Source organism: Myxocyprinus asiaticus, chromosome 13 (genome assembly GCF_019703515.2).
Source record: "Myxocyprinus asiaticus isolate MX2 ecotype Aquarium Trade chromosome 13, UBuf_Myxa_2, whole genome shotgun sequence".
Taxonomy (NCBI): domain Eukaryota; kingdom Metazoa; phylum Chordata; class Actinopteri; order Cypriniformes; family Catostomidae; genus Myxocyprinus; species Myxocyprinus asiaticus.
Window position 1 is genome coordinate 27,701,506 of NC_059356.1, and position 7,346 is coordinate 27,708,851.

The window sequence follows — 7,346 nt, forward strand, 5'->3', positions numbered from 1 at the left end:
CTATTTGAACAGATGGAACTCTCAAGTGTGTTTTTGAATGTCTTGCGTCAGCACGCGTAAATTCGGAGGATGGGTTAAACATTTGATGAAAGGAATTAAGTTCGAATGGCCTTCAATATACAGCAGAAACACCAGAGGACGCTCCATGCAAGGTTACCTTTTGATTGCACCGCGCAGTCGAGCAATCATGTCTGCGGCGGCTCGCGCGGCTCGTCTCCGAACTAATTGACCTCTATGAAGTTCACAACTCAGATTACGCATTTGGTTAGAGTGTCGAAATGTTTCGCTCTTTACATACAGTAGATCCATTTGAACATCAATTAATCATGTAATCCATGTATATAGTTAATCGTCCAGTTAAAAAAAGATAGCTACTGTTTTGTAAGTGGTTGAAGCTTGCTTTAATTTAGAAAACTGTTTTCGAAAAAAGTCTTTGTTCTTGCGGAAAACACATTTTTCAATGGACACTTTGTCATATTTGTCGTTGTTTCTTTATAATTAAAGAAAATTTCTCCGTTTCGATATCATTTAAAAAGATACTGTGACACATCTCACCTGCATAATGTTTAATTTAAACTTGTAAGAAGATAGTGGTAAAAAGAGATGACAGAGACTCAATATGGGTCTGTTATATTAAATCTGATTTCTCTTCCGTAGTAGCTGCAAGGTCCCTTAAGGCATAAATAATGAAACTTGCTCCCAACAGACAGATTATGTTGGAGAGCTTGGTGTTCGTTTGTATTAGCTTTTCAATCATTATCTTTCTTTGTAATTTAACATTATACGTGCAAAAAATAAACAAATAACACTGTGATTTATAACTTTAGTTAAAAAGATCAATATTCAAAAAACTTTTAGAGAAGCACACCATCAGAGACTGACCACTGACTTCATATGATTAGGCAAGGCTCCTATTTGCAATCATTGCTGAATGGATGCTGTCTGCCAGGAGGCAAACTAATCAGAGTTGATTTTGCAAACAGATTGCACAATATAATACTGCTTAAGAATGCAAGGTAAGGGTATAGCACTATACTAACAAACGGTTGTTGCATGGCAACAAATGGTGCAGTAATTTTAGTAGCACTCCAAAAAAAAAAAAAAAAAATAAAAAAAATAAAAAAAAAAATAAAAAACAATATATATATATATACTTTTAATACTCATAGAACATGTTTTATTATGCATTATATCATTTAAATATGCTATACTACACATATTTAATAAAAAAGCAAATATACAGCCTGTGCAAAGTCCGATTTCATCTTATTCTGCATGAGTATTGAGTCAATTGTTCAACTGACAATTTTTTTTTTTTCAAATAAGCATCCTAATGTAATAAAAATAGATCATTAACTCCCATAGATCTAATAGATCATCATGTCGCATCATCACCATTGTCCTGTGGTATTAAAAGGTCAACTAATATCTGAATCTGACAACAGGCAGTGATGAGTTCTTTCAGTTATTTCATTTTTTTTTCTGTTGTTGTCTCATGTCTGCTACGTCAGGATACTAGATTTAGACCAATGGCAACTGACGTGGGCTGATCTCTCGTACACAACCCCTAGTAAAAAGCCCCCCACCCCTATGCAACCTAATCGTCCTATCACAGTACAGGAGACGTCAGTGGGGGCTTGCTCATTCTAACTGCTTCTGCTCAGCTAGAGGTGATGAGGTGATCGTAGTTTGAAAGCTCGTTCAGCCCCCTCAAGGTGTGATCGAGTCACTCAAACTGATGCACCAACTCTTTGAAACACCCCCCACCCCCCCAAAAAAAAGCATCTCACACATACTGACTCAAGAGAAGTCACCCACACAAAAGCCTGAGTCTGCACTGGACAGGAAAGGCTGTGTATCATGAGGCCTTTTTACAGCTTACAGGGAAATTATATTTTAGAAACATACAAATATTTGTTTTTATATATCCCTCTTTGTAATTCGGAAATCAAGAATGCAGCTTTTTTGATGGATTTGTTATTGAGAGGCACTCATGAACAGGGTTGGGAGGGTTACTTTTGAAATGTATTCCACTACAGATTACAGAATACATGCTGTAAAATGTAATTTGTAACGTATTCCGTTAGATTACTCAAGGTCAGTAACGTATTCTAAATACTTTGTATTACTTCTTCAGCACTGGTAGATTTTTTCACTTGTTTTGACTATAAAAACTCTGCCAGAACAGTAAGACAAAATACACGTTAAAAATACATTCTCTGAAAAACATAAATATCTTATGCAGTGTTGTTTCTAAAACAAGATCAATCAAATTGATCTTGTTTTAAGGATTTTTAGATATTTTTACAGGAAAACAATACAAACATTATTATCAAGAATATGATTTTTGCCCTAATATAAAAGGTCTTACTAGAAAAAAAAATTATGATCTAAAGTGAATTTTCTTGATAAAAAAATATGATCGTGCCTGGTAACATGTGCATGTAAAATGGCTAGAAATAGCATTTTAGCTTAGCATAAAGCTGACAATTTTCACAAGGTTTATTTCTATTTCTTCTTCTCCAAACTTACTTCAAACTTACTTCTCTGTCTGCTTGTATGAATGTAACACATGATAAGAAAGTGTTTCACCGCTGTTCAAATGCACTTTGGATCGCATCATTTATATGTATAAATGTTTTCCATCTGAAAGGACTAAATATTAAATGAAACAAATGTCAATAAAATGCAAAGTAATCTCTTCAGTAATCAAAATACTTTTTGAATGTAACTGTATTCTAATTACCAATGATTTCAGTTGTAACTGTAGTGGAATACAGTTACTTATATTTTGTATTTTAAATACGTATTCCCTTTACATGTATTCCGTTACTCCCCAACCCTGCTCATGAATGCTTTTAGTTGAAACTGTGGTGTAGTAGAGAGGGCTGTGGTGCTCATGTATGGCTTATGCGTTTGCGTCCAGTTTCCTTTCTTTCCCCATCATTTCCTGTGCTCTTTAAAATATATATATATATTTTATTTCCCCTCTGTAATATGTGATAAAATCCCTAAATAAATTTAAAAAGTATGCTTTTATGTGATTTACACTTTACTAAAAAGGGAACAGCTAATTAATAACAGTACAGCTATCACATGTATAATCAACAAAGGAGGCCAGATGTCCCCAAATTACCTTTAATGAAAAACATAACAAGTTTCTTAACAGTCTAACATTTTAAAATGTCATACAGCATTGTAATTATGCAAGTGACAATAACACAGTTCCAAGTGACATTCAATTGCAAACCTATTTCTTGCCTTGTGATGAGAAAAATGTCATCCTTTAAAATTTTAAAGATAATGTTAAACCAGTATCAAACAATATGACCAAAATATCTGGGTACAAAATGTGAAAGGTTTCTCATGTTTCTCTTAAACTACACATTGAATATGTGTATATTCCATCTGGATCTGAAGTAGTTATACATACAGTATTTTGAGCCTGGATAACGTTGCTGAATAAAGGCTATATTATCGAAAGTTAAATTAAAAAAAGGTTATGAACCAAAGATTAGTTCATCAACAGTGATGAAGGGTTTTACTGGTCAATACTACTTATTATCTTCTTTATAAAATCTGTGGTTTTCTGTGAGTGTGGTTTTGTTGATTGAAACTGGGATGATTTTTTTGAAAGCAGTTATATTTTAAAGTAATGTGAAAGACAGTTTAATTAAATATCCCAAGCTGCTTTTCTGCAATAAATGATGCTATTGGAAACCAATGCCTATAGCACAAACAATGTAATGAGAATAACAGCAAAACTGTGTAAACTTTTGCATCAATAAACTGCAACAAAACCTTCCTCATAGAAAGACTTTATTGGGCTTATTATTTTCCCATGCAGTAGAGATGTTTTGTATCTCCTGAGTGTCATAAGTGCTTTGAAAAGATTTCTGAATAATGTTCTGATTGAACTAATGCTGTGGGCAAGATGCTATCGTTGTTGACTGTTACAGAATAATTTGGAAAATAGTAAATATTTGGAAAAATCAGTTTAGAAGAAAGACATAAGAAACATGTACAATATCTACCAAAAAAAAAAAAAAAAAAACTCAAATTCCTTTGACATGTCAATTAAAGCTATCAGGCTGAGAGGCAGACTTGGATAAACCCATAGCTCATCCTTGTAAAAGGAAAATCACTTTCTCTGTGATTTATGAAGAGAACAGAAAATGAAGCCAAATGAGAAATGTATTTTCCATTGTATGACATTGCAGTTAATTTACCGTTTACCAGAAGAACATATGATAATAGCATTAAAGAACGTAATATAGCAGCATTAAAAATGCATCTCATTGTGTATTTGCATGTTATTGTGTTGTAGAGGCAACTTGTGATCTGGCAATACCACCCAAACTCAGTTATAATTTAACTGCTAGTTATGATATACTGTATATTGTTAAATAAATTGTTTTTTCATTGCACTTCTTTATCAAATACAACAAAACAAACAAGTATGAATTATTATATCATGGTATTATGGTACTGGTTTTAGCATTAAGCAGTGGATAATACAATTTCCTGTGTCTTAAAAGGATATTTTACTCAATAATGAAAATTCTGTTATTTCTGTATTTCTTTTTTCTCGTTTTTGAGCGAATGATCCATTTCACATATGCATTACAACCTTAAAAAGTCTGATTTCCCTTCTGCCACTGTTGCTTTCTGAAACAAAGACTCATCACTTTACTGTATGTTCCAAAAGCAAATTAGTGTTCTGACTTCAAGGCACACTCAGTAATTTTTTCCCTCATTAAAAAGGTTTTACTCATAAAAAATGAATTGCAATTTTGAAACATAACAAAATAACGTATTTACATAAGAGTAAGTCTCCAGTCATATCAATAACCTTATAAAAGCTGTTTTATTCTACATGGAGTGGGTCCCCTCATGGGGGTAACCATGTTAGGATCACATGACCAGCTGATTAATACAAAAGTTCCTTTCAAGGCAAGTCAGTCCACTCAGTGGCCATCTTTGGAACACTCCTGGGCAGCTATTTTCTATGGATACAAGCGGCATAAAAGTACAGCTCCTGTCTATTTGAATGGGGAAAGATCGAAATCTCCAAAACAGTTGGTCAAGATTATGATCAAAGAACATATTTCAAATCAGAAGTTAAATCGGACAACAATGGTATCATAAATTGTGCATCTTTAGCTCGGATCACGGTAAAAAATACTATTTTCCAGGCTACTTCAGCAAATGCACATGTGCATTCTTGAGTTGACTGACAGTGATGTCTGTATATGAAAGGTGATTGCCGTTTTTACCTGTAAGGCGGAACTTCATTTTCTACATCCACCATATTGGGCGTTGCAATTTCTCCTGTTCATTTTGATACAAGTGGCCCTTCTTTGGCAAAACAGTCTCTGATACTACTTGCTTTATCTCCGTAAACACATTGGACACTTTATCTCTTTGATTAAACATATCATGGCTGACTGTGATTAGTGAATTTCTGCAATGGCATCAGTTTCTGAAAACTATTGCTTTTGAATAATTCTACATCCATGCCCCTAGGTGTCAGTGTCCAAGTCCAATGCAATATAAAAAAATAAAAATAACTGAGTGCACTTTTAATACCACATATAAAACACTGAAGTTCATGTACAAATATCATTGTATGGTAAACTGGCAAAAGGGTTGCAGAATGGGCTACAATGACCCAGTGTGTGCCTGTTGGAATCACTGTCTGCCTTGTGTCACATAATCAACTAGCTTTTTATTAGTGAAAAAAAAAACAAAAACATGGGCTGACTTGACAAACTGTCCATCTACACAAATCCCAAATGTCTTTTTGATTTATTGAGGAATTTTCTGGAGCATTCAATCATCTACTGCAGGAAGGGCCCTGTTGTAGATGTTATGACGGGTAAAATATGGTCTTTTCTCAACAGGATATTAGCACAGTAATTCTGCTTAGAGAATGAAATCTTTTACTCATTTTATATGGGCCACAAGTATTGTGAGGAATTTAAACATCTATTTTACACAACAATGCTTTTGTCTGAAGAACATGAAATATGCCAGAAAGGCAATAAATAGGCTACTACTCCATGTACAACCATCTTATTTTAAGTATTTATCTTAAAATCTAATTATATAGAATCTTTTTAAATTAAGCAGCTGAACATACATCGTGAAAAGGGTATCTGTATATGTATGTTCCAAAACATTTTTTTTTTTTTAGATTATTCATATGCAGTGATTCCAAGGAGCCCCTTTGCAGGGAAAAAAAAGTAGAAGAACTTGGAATAAGATAATTTTTTGTGCCAGATACAGCCGTCACACTTGCGGTTGAGGGAGTAGGAGAACATGTGTAGGGGGTTAGCATGCTCTGCGTCATAACACACCCTGCAGACGCACACTGTCAGTCACACAGCCTTCTGTCTTGGCAACTGTGGCTTTTCTGCAAATATTTCAGGTGAACAAAAATGGCAGAAACATCTGGTTTGAAGAAAAGAATAATCAATTCCAATCTGATCTGTTGAAGGGGTGCTACAAAAACGGGTTGAGACAAGAATGCAAATACTGAGGCCATTGTCTTGAAACAGCCCATGAACTGATACTTAACTAAATAAGTGTTTGTTTCTACTGCATTATTTTAGTAATGACTTTAGTCATATTAGACATGATAGCATCCCGTTTGAATTTGGGAATTTCCTCATTCTCATTCTATTCTGCAAATCCTCTGATAAAAGAAGAAGGATAAGCTCACCAAAAATAAAGATTCTGTCATTATATCTTCATTCTCGTGCTATTCCAAATCCAAATGACACGTATGATCTTTCTTTCATGAAGCAAAATGACAGCCTCAGTCACCATTCACTTTCAGTGCACCTTTTCATCCATACAATGAATGTGAATGGTGACTGAGTCTAACGTTCTGCCAAACATCTTTTTTGTGTTCCACAGAAGAAAGGCATGTGGGTTTGGAACAACATGAGGGTTAGTAAATTATGATATAATTTTTGGGTGAACTAACCCTTTAAGAGGTTGACACATGACAGGAAGTGCAGGGAACAGTGCTGACCAAACATGTGGTAATGACGTGGTGTGTGGTGTTGTTGGACGTGTGAAACCAGCTTTGCACTTTTCTTCATTCTTTAAACTGTCATAAGTGTGTTTCTATGAGAACAGTTATCTGGCAGCAGACCACCAGTGATATTTTAGTAATGGCAGAATGAGTGAACAGTCATTCTTAGTGCCGATGGCAGAGAATGTTATGAAGAGGGAGTGAGATCTCAATAACACTGACCCGATGTTAACACAGATTCCTCATCATCACTCAGCTACAGCCCGAGTGGCTCAAACAACATGATAATATGAAACTCACACTG